Consider the following 17121-nt stretch of genomic DNA (forward strand, 5'->3'; position numbering starts at 1 on the left):
CGATCTTTATATCCAGTTCTCCCACCCCACCCCCTTCTCTTTCTTTTTCTTCTTCTTCCTCGTCCTCCCCTTTCCGCTTGGGAAAGGGAGCAGTGGAATAGGTAGGGGGAGCCGCGACAGCCAGGGGTGGCTTCTTCTCCGCCAAACCCTCCTCCTTCTCCCGAGGTTTTCTCCCCGCGGAGGGTCTCCTCTGGCGCCCGCAACCTGCGCCGAGAGCCGGAGCGAGGGCCACGCAAACTCCTTCCCGAGTGCACGGTGGGGGCGCGCGGGCGGAGCGGGCGCCCGGCTGCCGAGGGCTGCGTCCCGGGGGTCGCGGAGCCCGGAGCCCGGGGGGTGGCAGATTAGCTTGCCGGCCGGGCCGGGCAGCTGCGGGCATGTGGGAGCTTCATCGCGCGGCCCCGAGCTCCGCGCCGCCGCCGCCGCCGCCGCCGCCGCCTCTTCGGTTCTTTCTCTTCTTCGACTCTCCGAGAGCGAGCAAGGCTCTGGCGCTCTCCACACACGCACACTCACACACGCGCACACACGAGCGAGCTCCTGCCAAAGCAAACCGTGCAATCCGCGCGCGCGCACACCCGGAGAAAGAGGACGGAGGCAAAAAAAAAAAAAAAAAAAAGAGAAGAAAGAAAGGGGAGGGGGCGAGTCACAGGCGGCGGCAGCGGCAGCTGTCGGAGCGGAGGCAACGAGCAGTCCGGGGAAAACCAGCAGCGGCAGCGGCGGCGCCCACCCGGACCAGCGGCAGCATCTGCATCCCCGCTCCCGGGAACTGGGGCGAGCGGTGCCGGGCGAGCAGGAGACCCGGCGACGCGCCGAGAGCGGGTCGGAGCGCGGGCGCGCCGGGGCCGTGCAGCCTGCGCGCGGCGGACGCAGCCGGGGCCCGAGCCGAGGCCAGAATGAGCCGCGGGCTGGCGAGCGCCAAGAGCGCCGAGAGCTGGGGAGGGGGCTCGCGCGGGGGGAAGGGGGTGGCAGGTAAAACCCGGATCTGGAGTGCACTCGGGCTCCGCCGCGCGGACTCCACCTAGCAGCTCGGCAAACGCTTGGAGGTGGCAATGAGAGGGCTGCTACAAGAGGCTTCCCTTTCAGGGTTTGTCAGACAAAGGGTACATCTCCTCCCGGCTTTGAGGCACGCTTCTACCTCAGCCCCTCTCTCTCTACCTCTCTTTCTCTCTGTCTCTGTCCCTCCCCTCTCGCACTCTCGCCCCTCTTCTTTTCCTCCACTCCACCCCAGGTGAGTAAACGTCAGAATGAAAGTCCTGCCAGCTTCTCCTTTTCTAGGTGCAGATTATTCCATATTTTCATTATGCAGGTACCTAGTCTCGGTGCGTTTTCTGCCTTTGGTCCATTTTATGTTTCTTCAAACTTACCTCAACGTGCAAGTTCATTGCAGACTTTAAAGTATCCTCGGATAATCGGACCTGGGGATTTCATGATTTTATTTCATAATGTCAGTAAAAATTACCATAATGGATATAGAAAGGTGCCGATTGCAAAGCAATGCCTTCTGATGGTGGGGAAAGCCTTCTCAAGTTAACTGAGTGACCTTGGTCAATTACTGAGCCCCTTTGTGCTTTCTTTATAAATAAGATAGAAGGTTAAGCGGGTAATTTATAAGGTCTTTTCCTCCTCTAAAATTTCATGATCTAAAAAGACTAAGGTGTTATTTTCTGTACCAGTAAATTCGAGTTACAATTATGAGAGAAAGTAAGATTTATTATATGCATTCAACAAGCACATTATATCCAAATTGTATTTGAATGTATATATTCAGAAGGGTCTAATGCCCGTCCAGAGCTCTTTGGAGGTATAATCAACCACAGTACATCTGAAGAACCCAAAACCTCATTAGCATTAACAGACCATACACAATACAAGTGACTATCAAAATCTCATGGGTTCTTCAAAGCTCAATTCCAGTGCCAAATGCTCCAAAAAACCTTTTCTCACCAACCCCAATCAAAATAATCACCCCTTTTCTTATATTCCCATAGCACTTTGGTGGTATATCTAGGATAACACCCATTTCATTCTGTTTGTTTTTTTTTTTTTCTTCTTATTCTTTTAAATAACGAGTAGCTTGTCTGTATGCCTCCTCAGATTATTGGATCTTCCTTAAATGCAAATTCCAAATTTTAATCATCTGTATCACCTTAGATTACTATGTATCCACAGTAGTTTGCATTGTAATTCCTTTAAAAAAAATGGGAGAGGGCTTTCATGATATTGCTGGATTCTGACTGAGATGTTCACACACTTAAATTAGGCTACTTGAATTTGCCTAAAATAAGGCATCCATGAACTCCCCCGATTACATAAAGAAAATATAAACTGACATCTGAAGTCACTTGTTACTTAAATAATTTTGGAAATAGTAGGCTCTAGCCAGTTGTGACAAGAGGCTCTTATTTGTAAAGGAGGCAAAATGGAAAGTACCCAATTCATCTCCTAAATGGATATATGTGGAAAAGCAATAAAATAATAAAATGGGAATGAAAGGTATGGTATAGGTATTAAATGTTATTAATGGTAGCAGCAGAAATATAAGTAAACAGTACCTATAGACCAATTTTTAGAATCAATCTTATCACATCTTGACAGTTTCAGAGGTATATGAGAGAGAAATTAAATTTCAAATGGAAATTAATATTTCAAGAAATAAAATATATTAACTGAAAACTATATATATTAAGTTATTAAATATGAAACATAGTAACTGAAAAGTAAGCATATTAAGTCAAATAAGTAATTGAAGGTATTCACCAAAGAATTGGTCACAAATAAAGTTATAGACAAAAAAAAACGAGGAAGAAAGAACCAAAAAAGGGGGGGAAGTGAGTAAAAAATAAGTTAAAGAAAAGCATGGAAAGGAAGAGAATAGGTTAATTATTTATACAATTTAATCAAATGTCAATGTAGCAGCTTTTATAGCAGCTACCTGTATGTTAGGCTCAAACTTCATGCTTCCAAATCCTCTTCAATCTGATAAGCATAGTCTTCTATATTTAAGACACAAAGCATCCTACTCCATTGCCAAGAAATCCATGACTCTTGCCAATATCTTTCTATGGTGAACCTTCTAGAAAAATAAAATCTAGTAAATTCTGTGCCTTATTTGCTACACAACTATATTTAACATTTTCTCAGGGACAAGATAGTATCCAAGATGATGACTGAGCAAAGATAACTATTATACATGGTAGTGCTGTGTGCTAGAGTGGGTTTTGAATATGATGGTACAGTTGACTTTAGCTCTATTAAAGTTGAAAAAAGTCAATATTTACCATGTGTAAAAGAACTCTTCTAAATTTAAAAAGCTGCATATCCAATGAAATAGGATAACCAATATGAACATATTTTAATAACTAGTAAAACTCGCTGACCAAAGGATTCTTTCAAATTAATAAATACACTAAGATCCCCAACAGGGTGAACGTGAAGAAAAGAACATAGATAATCTGTTCACAGAATAGGTAAACACAAATAAATAACCAATAAATGTAGAGAAGGATGCTTTGCCTATACAAACTATCCCATACATAAAAATTTATGCAATTACAAGATCTACCAGGTTTCATGTTTTGCCCAGGAAATTAGCTGAAAAGTAACAGGGGCCTACTCTAAACTCTAAAAAAAAGTGTGTTGAGACAGGCATGCCCCTATGCTAATAACATACACTGACACATTTTTCTGGAAAGAAAGTTGAAAATATATGTCAACTGATTTATAAAATATGGATGTCATTAATCCAATGTTTCTATTTACAGATACAACTTCTACAGAAATAAACAGAGGTATGGACAAGGATTTTTTACAATGATATACATCTCAGTCATAATTGTTATGTAAGGGGAGTGAGTATGTGAGGTATGTATATATTCAGAGAGATCTTGTTTTTTCATGCTCAGTAAAAGCCCTCTTATCTGATTGGATTGGTATTTAGTTAGTGGGGAAAATGTTGGTTAAAGCAAAAAAAAAAAAAAAAAAAAAAAATTTTTTTTTTTTTTAATGACCCATACATTCTATTTTAGTTAGGATTCATTTTTGCTGCAAGCAACAGAAACACAAAATAACAGCAACCTAAACAAGATAGAAGGTTATTACTTTTTCAAGTGAAAAGTCTAGCAGTTGGTGATCCAGAGTTATTATGGCCCCCCAAAACATCCTGGGTGTAGATGCCTTCTTTATCTTCTTGTGTGGCCACCAATGACCTTTATTCCCAGTTTCAGTTCTAGCAATCATGCCTCCATTGCAAAAGCAAAGAAGAAAAGGAGGAAGACAAAGGTATACTCAAACCCATGACGTTTTCCTAGAGCTGCACACACCATTCTCCTTTCATTTCATCCTCAGAAATGCTGAGATGGTAACACTTAGCTAGCTACAAGGCTAATGGAAAACATTGACTACTTCAGGCAATCATGTGCCCAACTCAAAATCAGATTTTTTCATATTTATCTTTTCCTCAGACTATAACTTATCCGTGTGCACCACCCTGAACAGAGCTTTGCATACATTAGGTTTTCAGTAACCGACTGAATGGCTAATGCAGACGCTAGACAATGTCCCCTTCACATGAAGTGACCTTTTGGTTCAACTTGATATAAACGTTCACAAAATTTGAAATTACTGAGCTCTGCCATCAAGAAAAATACTCTCTAATACCTGATCGAATATCAGTGGACAGTTAATATTGTAAATGCTACTGGTCCCAGACACACTGACAAATCCAGGTAATCAGGGTTAAATTACATCTGCAAAGCAGGTAGCAAATCATAGTACTCAGATTCCTAGTATGCCATGGCATGATGAGAATTCTAGGAGGCTTTGGGTTCACTAGAATATTGACTTAAATTTAGAATATATGGACTATCAACCTATTTGATTGCCCTAAGGGATAGCTTAAGTCTAAGAAGTGCCTGGTGATGCTCTCTGTTCCCTGGAATATACATCAAAGGACCATTTAAAAGACTGTAAAATCTTACCCAGATTATATCGACCTGCTAATTTGGTATCTTCTTTTCTCTCCTGCCTCAAGCAATTTACCCTTATTCTTTTTCAACCCATAAGAGGATCTGTGTATTCTACATTCTTCAAGACCTGGAAGCTTATCTATACATATAGATAAGGTAAATCTAGATCTAGATATTTTTAAACTCTTTTAAGTTCATTTATTTATTTTGAAAGAGAGGAGGGAGGGGCAGAAAGAGAGGCAGAGAGAGAGAGAGAGAGAGAGAGAGAGAGAATCCCAAACAGGCTCTGCATTGTTATCACAGAGCCAGATGGGGGCTGGTATTCACAAACCATGAGACCATGACCTGAACTGAAACCAAGAGTCTGATGCTTAACTGACTGAGCCACCCAGGTACCTCTAGATATTTTTTTAAAACAGCTTCTCCTAACTAATCCTAAACTTTTCCAAATCCTTTTTTTTTTCTTCCCAATGAAAGAGTCTCCTTAGAACTCTGTGACATAGTTTCGCTAATGTTTGCATACATGCATGTCAGTTTTGGAGGCTGTGAAAGAAACAACATGATGCTTCTTCTGTTTCTTTCCTTCTCCTTCTCCTTCTCCTCCTCCTCCTCCTTCTATTTCTTCTTCCCCTCCTCCTCCTCCTCCTGCTTCTTCTTCTCCTTCTTTACCTTCTCCTTCTTCTTACTCTTTGCCCTCCTCCTCCTCCTCTCCCTCTCCTTCTTCTTCTTCTTCTCCTTCTCCTTCTCCTTCTCCTTCTTGTAACTTTCCCCATTGCCTTCCCTTAGATCCAACAATTAAATTACCTTTCATGGCTGCAAATTAGGTTCAACAGCAAATATTTTCAGCCATATACTGTAAATGTTAGTAATAGAACACTGGCTCTTACAGAAGTACTCAGCACATATACAAACACAGTTGTCTTAAAAGAAGCACATCACAGTGTCTAGATTCTAGATTCTAGAAATATGAAGATATTCAAAAACCAAACACTGTTTTCTTAAGGCCTCCTTCTTAAGAAGACAAATATGCTTGTACTTTGTAAATGAAAATATCATGGTCAACCAGAGATAATCAATAATGACTGCCATATTCTCGAAAGGAAGGAAATAGACTTTTTGTTCCTTTGTAAAAAATTGCCACTCTGCTGGGTTCTGCTCATCAGCCTCTCCTTTAAGACTATAGTAGACACCAAGAGTAGATACCTACCTCATAATTATTTCCCTTTCTCTAAGAATGATTCCTACATGCGAGGTGACTTTGTCCATACTATATGGTCCTGTCGATTGGCCATGGTTGATTGGTTCAGTAAAGGCAGCCGACCCAAGCTTGGCTAATCAAAATGATTCTCTAGGATTTTTCAGACTATACTACCCAAAGGGTCTCAATATATCCCTGAGGGTGGAGGAAGCTCAGCAGCTATCCATGGCCATATATCCTGCTATATCGTGCTACCTAAACCTGACTTTGTGCAATAATTTCCTGAAGAATGCAGTCAGATTTTTAAAATGGTTAGTCTTAATCAGAACTTCTTTTTTCTTCTGCACCTATATATAAATTCTCAGATAAGATGTACTCAAGGGGAGATTTTTCTAAGTGCATGTTGTTATAGTGCTAACATGCAATCTGTGTTATGTTGGTACCTAGGAAATTAGCTTCCCCTTAAGATTGCCTACTGGATTTTCCAGAAAGGTGAACTCATAGAAAACATATTGCATTATTCTTCTGGGAATGTTGATCACATTATTTTTGTAGGACTCCCACTTAGATGATTTTCTCATTTCTGGTATCTGCTTCAATCATACACCTCACTTCTTTTCTTATAAAAGCAAAATGAGACGTGGTAGGAAAAATAATGGCTGTTGTCTACTTGGCAATAGAGTACTTGGCCCATAGTAGATATTCAGTAAATGTTTGGTGAATGAAATAATTCAAGGTGAGTGTTACATCATATATACTATCAAATACATAAAGTATATCTATTAAACTATGTCCAATTAATATTAATATATCTATCATTCTATTAAGATTATATATTAATAGAAGTTGTACATCTAAATGAGAGCCATCAAATTCAAATTAGTCACCTTGACTAGGGTAGGCAGCCATTGCTCAAAACAAATTGAACTCTTTCAAAATCATTTTATACTATAGCATGCTTTGGAATAGCCTTACAACATTAGCAAATCTCTTGCTTTTATTTTTTTATTTTTATTTTTATTTTTTTTTTCAACGTTTATTTATTTTTGGGACAGAGAGAGACAGAGCATGAACGGGGGAGGGGCAGAGAGAGAGGGAGACACAGAATCGGAAACAGGCTCCAGGCTCTGAGCCATCAGTCCAGAGCCTGACGCGGGGCTCGAACTCATGGACCGCAAGATCGTGACCTGGCTGAAGTCAGACGCTTAACCGACTGCGCCACCCAGGCGCCCCTCTCTTGCTTTTAAAGTACATTTGATTTTTTTGTTGTTGCTGGGCTAATGATTTCGATTGACTTAAAAAAAATCATCAGCATTAAAAAATTGTATTAGAGCTTGGAAATCATCTAATTAGTGATCAAGCCAGGGGATAACATTTTCTGTTCAGAATAAATAAAATATGACTAATTCTTTCAGTCGATTAATTTTAGACTATAACTTCTTTTAAGTAATGATCATCACCTGCTATGGGATGGGTCTAATCCTCCCAAGAAACCAGCAACATATTGGCCCATTTTATTAATAATAATACTAAGATTCCGATACCGTATACGGTATAATAACTTTCTCAAGGCGAAACAGTCAGTAGAATATACCATTTAGACAAGTTTATCTTACTACCCCTCTGCCTGTATTGGTAGAGATCCTAAAAGCAAGTTTTCACAATGAGATGCTCCCTCCTCAGGTGCAGTTCATTGGATCATGGAAGGGTGGAGGTAAGTTGCTTGATCACCAAGCTAATCAAGTCTTGTACCTAGGGAAATTGGAATTGGAGTTGAGAGAGTCATTGTTTCTTTGTCTGAATTGGCCATGTAAATGACCAAACTGTGGTGTGACCCTTTTTTCCTGCCGTATTAATTCAAGAATCAGAGGTGGTTCACTCTTGAGGAGAGATATAGACTATTCTATCATCAGTTAAACTTGCTTTTCCACCCAGCAGAAGCGATGAGAAGGCTAAGTTGCAGAGAGAAGATAAAATACACTCACAGAGAGGAATGTAGATAAACCGCAGAGAGAGATTTTGAATGGCTTTCTGGGCCCTGGTTCTATTTCTTTCCTCCTATCCAGCTGCATTTCTGTACTTAATTGGAAAATAGCCCTAGTGGTGTTGTACTACATTCTTCTTTTTGATGAAGCCAAAAGTAGTTATCAGTGGGTTTTGTCTGGTCATTTCTCTCCTCACACTTCTGGAAATAGTATACCTGTTCCTTGGGTGTCCTTTTCCTCTTCACTTTATGTATTGGTAATGATCTGTCCATTTTGATACCCAGCCTACAGAGGGAAGGCACATGATCGAGGCCAAATTGGATACTGTAAATAGTTCTCTCCATGATTTGTTACAGATGACCACATGACTTAAGCCTGAATATTCAGATTATTTTCCTGTGATTTTTTTTTATATGAGCAAATTTTCCCTCCAGATGAAACATATCTGGTGTGTTTTCAAGTTGGAATGGTATAAATCTGAAGTATTTATTTATTTATTTATTTATATTATTTCAAGCGTGCGCTCTCTCTCTCTCTCTCTCAGGGATTTAACAATTAGAAAAATAGAATAATAACTTTCCTCCAATTTCTCTCACAAATGGTGAAGAGATTGAATGTATACATGCTAATAGCTTAGTATATTCTTACCTTAAATTATTTAATATTAGATTTAAATGAGATATATTAGTGGACACCTGGGTGGCTCAGTCGGTTAGGTATCCAACTTCAGCTCAAGTCATGATCTCACAGTTTGTGAGTTCAAGCCCTGCATTGGGCTCTGTGCTGACAGCTCAGAGCCTGGAACCTGATTTCAGATTCTGTGCCGCCCTCTTTGTCCGCTCCTCCCCTGCTCTCTGTCTCTCAAAAATAAAAATAAAACGTTGAAAAAAAATTGTAGTGAGATATATTAGTTATATAAAAGGTTATGGAATAACATTCCAAATCTATACTGTACATCTTACACTAAGGTATGCATACTGTGTTTCTGATTCTATAATGGTTGGGATAATCCTGGGTCAGGACTCTATCATGGAAAGTGGAGCTGGGGGGGTGATATATAAGCCTTTTACACAAAGCTTTTGAGATTGTACTGGACAGCCTATAGGTAACCAAAAAGAGGGAAGGTTTCTTAGCATTTTATTTATGGCCCTGCACGATCCTTACCATATCCACTCAGATTCTGTTCACAAGAACTCAGTCATATGGTGACACCCAACTGTAAAGGAGATTGGCAAATATACTCTAGCTTTGGGTCCAGGAAGAAACCTATGTAAGTTTATAAGCAACTATGCAGCTCTTGCCATATACTCTTTTGGTGGTTCTGAAATAAAAAAAAAATTGTGAAAGAATATGGAGAATTGTGTAGCCCAATCACTGCCAAATAATTGAAGTGATATTTAGGCTACATGACATGGTACAAAGAGCTCAGGATGTGAATTCAGAAGACTGTATTTTTAGTTTTGTTCTTACCACTGACTCACTCTGTACTGGGAAAGTCACTTAATATTTCTAGGCTTTATTTTCCCTATCAGTAAAATTTGTATATTAAAATATCTGTCCTACCAGGGTTCTTGGGTGGCTCAGTCAGTTAAGTGTCTGAGTTCGGCTCAGGTCATGATCTCACAGTTTGTGAGTTCGAGCCCCACGTCAGGTTCTGTGCTGACAGCTCAGAGCCTGGAGCCAGCTTCAGATTCTGTTTCTCCCTCTCTTGCTCTGCCCCTCCCCCTCTGCTCATGCTCTGTCTTTCTCAAAAATAAACATTAAAGCAATTTTTAAAATATCTGTTCTACCTACACTACAAGTTTATTGTGGCTACCAAATTAAATATATTATAAATGTAGAGTGCTGTTCAAATGGAAGATCCTTCTTAGGACACACATACACACACACACACAACTATGCTATTTGCACACATAGAATTCCATGTGTATACTCTACTTCCCATGTTTTCCCATGCTGTTTGACTCTCTCCTCTATAATGTAATAACCTCTTTCAGGGATGCTATGAAACACCTTGCATTGTCCTTCTCCCTAGGACCAAAGTATTCATTTGCACAGCTGGAGGAATGTAGGCTGTTCACAAATGAGTCCCTCAAGTATTTCCCTCTCTCTGCTGAAGGGAGATGTCTTACTCAAGATTTTGTTCCCTCCCCAGAGGTCAACCTGCATTCAATACCTTCACAGGAGTATTTATAATAGGCCTATTTCCTATTTCATGATGATTCTGAAGGACCATCCCAGGTTCAGTGAGCCCCCACTGGAGTGCCTGAGGGCTCTACTGCTGTTCCACTTTTTCCTCCTAAGTCCTTCTCCCCTGCCCCCCCCCCCCACCTCCTCATGCCCACCCTGTATTTTTCCTGAGAGCACTCCTAGATACATCTCTTATTTGCAATCCTCTGTCTCAGAATCTGCTTCCCAGGACACTTGACCTAAGATAGGCTTCTCATTCCTATCCTTGACCTCGCTATAGTTTGTTCTCAGCATTCAGCCGGAGAGATGCTGTTAGAACTAAATGCTTGTATGTTTCCTAGAGTCACTATAAAAAAGTACCACAAAATGGGTGTCTTAAAACAACAGAAATTTGTTGTTTTACAGTTCTGCCAGAAGTTGGAGCTCAAGATGTCAGCAGAGCTATGCTCCTTCTGAGTGTCTGAATCAAATCTTTCCTTGCCTCTTCCTAGCTTCTGATGGTGGCCATCAATCCTTGTCATTTCTCGGTCTGCAGCTGCATTGCTCCAAACTCAACCTCCGTCATCAGATGGCATTCTTCCTGGGTCTCTGTCTTTTCCTTTTCTTGTAAGGACGGTGGACATACTGAATTAGGGCCCACCCTAATGACCTCATCTTAATCTGATCAGATCTTCAAAGACCCTATTTCCAAATAAGGTCATATTCACAGGTACCTGGAGCTAGAACATCAGCATAACTTTTGAACATCAGCATTCAGCTCATAACAGCAGTGCCCCAAATCCTCCACTTACTCTCTATATCACTCAGAGTAAACCTGGAGTGGCCTGCAAAGCACTATACAGTCTGTCCCCTGAAACCTGAATGGCCTGATCTTCCACTCCTCTCCTCTCCTAGAGATCACTTTCCTGCAGCCATAGTAGCCTCCTTGTTGCTTCCTCACTTGCCAGACACACCCCCATCTCAGGGCTTTGCATCTGCTTATCTGTTTACCTAGAATGTTTTTCACCTAGAGATCTCTGCACCACTCTTTACCTAACCTACTACTAATTTGTGCACAAATGTTGCTTCTCGGTGATGCTTTCTCTAACACTCTATTTAAAATTACAAACAACCTTATCCCACACTCTATCGCCAACCATTTTTTCCCTCCATAGAACTTCTCACCTTTAAAAAAAAAATGTTTATTTATTTTTGACACAGAGAGAGTGAGAGACAGAGTGCGAGTGCAGTAGGGACAGAGAGAGGGAGACACAGAATCCTAAGCAGACACAGATTCCGAATCAGCTGTCAGTACAGAGCCCGATGCGGGGCTTGAACTCGGGAACTGCGAGATCATGATCTGAGCTGAAGACACTCAACTGACAGTCACCCAGATGCCCCATCTCACCTTCTAATATGCCATGTAATTTACTTCTTCATTGAGTTTATTATAATCTGCAGTATGACTTCTGTGGTCTCAAGGCAATTTTGCCTTAATGGCCTCTTCCTCCATTAAAAAAATATTTATAATTGTATTTTATGGCTGCATTGATATAAAGAAAAATATGATCCAGGGTGGATGCATTATTGTAATATTCACGTTGTTTCTGGTTTTAAAAGAAATTACAATTAAAACATTTTTGTGGGCCTCCAGAAGGATCCTGGGCATTAGGCCCCATGTATAATGGATAACTTGGCCCTGGGTTTATAACTGTTTCCCCATCAGAAGGTAGGCTTTTGGAGGACAAGGACTCTTGTCTATTTTACCAATTGATATTTCCCCAGCAAGTAAAACAGGGCCTGGCATATAGCAATGTTCAATAAATATTTGCTGAATATACAAGTGGCTAAAAATATCATTTTGATTTTCCATTAGTTTGCCATTCCCTTAGTGAAATAGGTTTGTGTGGCCTAACCTAGAATGTACTGTTATTTCCACTTGAATACTTAAAACTTCAAGAATGATTCTTTAAGAGCCTAAGCAATCTTTGAACTAACCATAGGACTCCAACCTTATACAACTCTTGGGAACCATGGGAGTGAGCTAGAGGAGTTACTCCTCTGTATCTGTTCTTGGTGCTCTGTAAAGTTCTATGCTCTGTCTGGAAGTTATTACAAATACTATGAGGAACATTTTTTTTGAACTTAAAAAAACTTCCTTAAACAATTATGAGAAAAAAATCTTGCTAGCTTGAAATAAACCATAATATTGAAATATCTTCTAAGTAACGAAATAAGTCATGAAAATGCTTAAGATAATTTTATAAAACTAAACTAGTGTGGTTGCCATATTACAGAGATTCATTTTAATGAAAAAAAAGAAAAAAAAACTCCATGAAAATTGGTGGGTCTCAGGTGGTAGAGCAAGGATAAGAGAATGACTAAATTTGATTTGTATTTATTAGAAAAGGGGAGATCAGACCTTCAATTTGATTTGGGAAAACCGAAGTTAAACTTGCAGGGGTAAAATATAGCTTATTTTTTACTGAAGAATCTTGGTACTTATGAATTTCTTAGGATAAAATGTGGCCACTAAAACCTTTTTGAGAGGAAATGTTATTTCATGGGAGACGAAAATCATTACAGTGTTGCATACATTTAATAATATGAAGAATATTCTAATTTACAGCTGATGAGGAACTTTCATGGTGGTTTTCTTACCCTTTCTGGAACTACTGTGAAACTTCCCATTTGTTCTACAGGCAGCAGTCTTATTTGTTTTTCTTGGAACTTGACTAACAGTCAATATTTAGGTATATATGTCTGTCCCCCATTAGACTGTTGGGGGAAGCATGAGCAGTTTATTTTAGTACATATATCACCCAGCATGATGCTTTTCATATTGAATAGATATTCAATGAATGAACTGTTGAATGTGAAATGATTTAACAACTATGGACATGGGGTGATTTTCTTAAGCTTGTTTTCATTATATAAATATTTAGGAAATTCTTTCCTTTGAAGGTTTCTTTTTTGCTACCTGACATGTATCTGTTTCATTTACCTGCTTAAGATATGGGGTCCCAACCCTGTCAGAGTAGGGCAGAAGATGGACCCATTATCTACTTATCTAATACTTGCCTGGAAACTTGCTGGGGACATTATATACATGATCTCACTTAATAATAACAACTTAGAGATATAGGAATTATATACTTTATATGATAAATTAAAAAAGGCCAGCGCTGACTAATATGCTCAAGGTCAAACAGCCAATAAGTTAAAGGGTGAAATTCAGTCCTAAATCTGTCTAATACCAAGACTTACATTCTTTCTCACACGAACAAAAGATCAGCTCTACAAAGTAATATGACATTTAGGAATGGAGCATGCTTTTAAGGCAAGATATTGAAAGATAACATAATGAATTTTTATAAAGTAGCTTAAATTTTAATTCAGTAGCCACTACATTAAAATAAGAATTTTGAATCATAATGATCTGCCAGAGAGACCTATATGAAAATAATGAATACATTGCTAAGAAAAATGAAGACATTTACAGTGACAGATACTGGTCCATGGAATTTTATATCACTTTTACATCCGTATTTTGTCATGTCCAGGTCAATTGTGAAAATGATTCTACTACTTTTATATTCTTTGTGCTTCTTTACCTTTTGTGATGATTTATTTCTGTCTGTCTCCTTTAGTCTTATATATTGCATCTTCACTTGCATTGCTGATTTTTTTCTATCTTACTTCTATGAATTCATTACTTATCCAAAGTTTCTTTATATCTTCTTCTTTTTTTTTTTTTTTTTTTTTTGGTCCTCCTGAAAGAACTTATTACAATACTATCTGTGTGATTCAAAGAAGTCCCAGTGTAGACCCATGCAATGCTTCTTCTCAGATTTCAGAGCTAGGGAAATATCTCTTTCCTGATAATTTGGTTTTCTGCCTTATTAGCTATTGAGAGTGATGTATCCTATTATATTTCCCTTTTGCTTTGAATGCCTGAAAGATAAGCATTTGGTTTTGTGCACAATAGCAATAGTTTCCCTAGACTTCGTTGTCTGGGATGATTATTGTTCCCATCATTACTTGTCTGTTGTCATTGTTTAAATGATGTTACGGTTTTCTCATGTGTGACCTTAATCTGTAAGAGAACTCCCTTTCTTTTTGGAGGTAAGAAAAAGAGAAAAAGATGAGGAAAGAGACTGAAAGAGATAGAAAGAGACGTGGGAAAATTAAACATTTCATCAGTTTTGCATCAAATTTGGTTCTGTCCTGTTTTCTCCAATTTAAGTTAATAATTTCTGTCTTGCTTTGTATGCAACTTCGAGTAGCTGGGACAACTGTGTTGACAACATGTGTTCATATCTCATGTCCTTTAGGAATGGAGCACTTCTTTATTTTGTCAAACTTTTTCTACAGCCTGTCTTTTTCCCAGATTGGAGCCTTCTTTCTGAATGCCAGATCTACACAGGAGGTCTTGTTATCCTTGGCCAGATAGCCCCAATTCTGAATATGAGCCTCTCTGTCCATCTGTCTGTTGCTATGTATATGTATGCACACACGCCTGTATGCACACATGTTTAACATACACACATATGCATGTTAATGATATTAAGAAAGTCTAATAGAAGGTGCCGGTGTGTATTTATATTAATGCTAAACACTGTCTGCGCTGTTTCTGTTATCTGTGCCATATTTTAGTTGGTTGGCTTTTGCCTTGCTATTTGCCTTTCAATGTCCCTTTTACAACACAGCATCTATGTCTACTTTGAGATTCATGCCCACCACTGCCAGCTTTAACACACAGCAGGATAATCTGGTTTCATTTTAAATTCTTTTATCTCTCTAAAAAGTTAGAAGGAAACATTGCTTTATAGCTGTTTAGTTTGGTTTGGACTTTGACGCTATGTTGATAGTAGATTAGGTCAGCCTGCCTGCATGTACCTACATATGTTTATATGTATATACTTACGTTCTGCCATATCCAATAAAAAGAATATTCCATTCTACAAATTAGTTGTGCCACTGACATATTGTCCTTCTCTGATTCAGTTCATCAGAACTTTACTGGATCTCTACCATGAACAAGGCACTACACTAGCTCCATAGTAACAAATACAAATAAGACGTGAAGTCTGTTCTTTATGGAGTCATGGTCCATGCTGGAGACAAAAATACCTATGATATAAGTGGAGAGAGATATGGGTCTTGACAGTGATTCAAATTTTGTGGCTGACATGTTTCCTACTGGCACACTTCAGGGTTAGACCCAGGGACTTGTGTGAGTTGCAGAGCACTAGCTGTCACTGTCACCTGTTTCCCCATTTTAAAAAAAAAAAAAATTATGTTTATTTATTTTTGAGACAGAAAGAGACAGAGCATGAACGGGGGAGGGTCAGAGAGAGAGGGAGACACAGAATCTTAAACAGGCTCCAGGCTCTGAGCTGTCAGCACAGAGCCCGACGCGGGGTTCGAACTCACGGACCGTGAGATCATGACCTGAGCCGAAGTCGGCCACTTAACCGACTGAGCCACCCAGGCGCCCCTTTTTTTATAGTGGTGGTAGTACTGGATTATTTTAGGAATAATCTTGAATTCAAACACATGTATGCTGGCATGTGAACCTGAATAGATTACTTACCCTCTCTATAGCTCATTTACCTGTTAATAATATGCAGTCATATGTATTTATTAAATGTATAAATATTGTCATATAATGTATGTGCCTGGCACAAAGTTGTCTTAGAGGATACGGTGGTGTATAAGACACGTAAGTTTCTGTTTCATGAAGATTAAATTTTAAAAGACAACCATACTGGCCCAACTGTAGTAATATAGAATTACATACACAATATATAGTTTACTAAAGCAATATTTTATGTAAGTATTATTGCATATTTGAAAGATATTCAATATATTCTAGGTATTTATTTTTATTTATAGGTAATAAAAAGTGAACTTTTTCTTGCATCATACAGAAATCAAGATATCACAAAGTATTACATATGTCATATGTATTTAATGTTTTATCTCAAGGTAGAGAATACAATATAGTAAGTGTTTGTAGCAACTTTCACTCAGTGCAGAGATGTCACTGCTTGATTTGACATTTCACTGATTCTTGAATCTGGCAGTTGAGATGAATACCAGAGTTCCTAACATGCTATGTTCTGGGTTTTAAATCACCTTCTGGCTCCTCTATTATTCTCTGAACTTAATAAAGACATTATGCCCATGTGTTTTCCAGATCTCATAAAGCGTAAGGTGGTGTAACCTAAGGTGCTGGAGGAGGGAGTCAGTAGATACCTTAGAATGGCCCCTTTCATCCTGATCACAAGGAGTGGGACATTAACATGGATCTATGCTCTTCTCCAGCAGCTGGACCCAGGGTAACTTCTGAGAAATGCTGACCTCTGCACTGACTTTATGCAGAGATGAAAGAAATGTGTGTGCGTCTTAAAAGCAGTGATTAAAGATTTGTCCGACTTTCCACTATTCTTTCATCATTTACCCAAACCTATGAGTGTGACAAAGTGTGTGTCATTAGAAGGCTTTTGTTAAAAAGTAACCACATGAGATACACGTGATGATGTGTGAAGGTTCCCCACCCCCAAAAAGGTTTGTTAAGAAGTTTCAAATACTAACTTTTAGATCATCGGTAACATTTTACATCAGAAAGACAGTGTTTCTGAATGTAGATATATTGGGCCTCAGTTTACTTGTCTGTAACTCAGGGCCAATAATAGAGGGTCCTTGTGATTATTAAATAAGTTAATAGGTATGAAGTGCTTTGAAAAATACGTGGCAATAGAAAGTGCCCCCCCACCCCAGACAGGAAAAAGGTAAATAACTT

General features: G+C 39.2%; 1 long non-coding RNA gene across 1 annotated transcript; it reads left to right on the forward strand.

The window, feature by feature from the left end:
- Positions 1–3943: 3943 nt before the first annotated feature.
- On the forward strand, positions 3944–16758 carry LOC123595934. The gene is made up of 2 exons (XR_006711438.1): positions 3944–5117; positions 16516–16758. It is a non-coding gene; the product is annotated as an uncharacterized LOC123595934 (long non-coding RNA).
- The last annotated feature ends 363 nt before the right edge of the window (positions 16759–17121 follow it).

Source organism: Leopardus geoffroyi, chromosome B1, assembly GCF_018350155.1.
Source record: "Leopardus geoffroyi isolate Oge1 chromosome B1, O.geoffroyi_Oge1_pat1.0, whole genome shotgun sequence".
Classification (NCBI taxonomy): Eukaryota; Metazoa; Chordata; class Mammalia; order Carnivora; family Felidae; genus Leopardus; species Leopardus geoffroyi.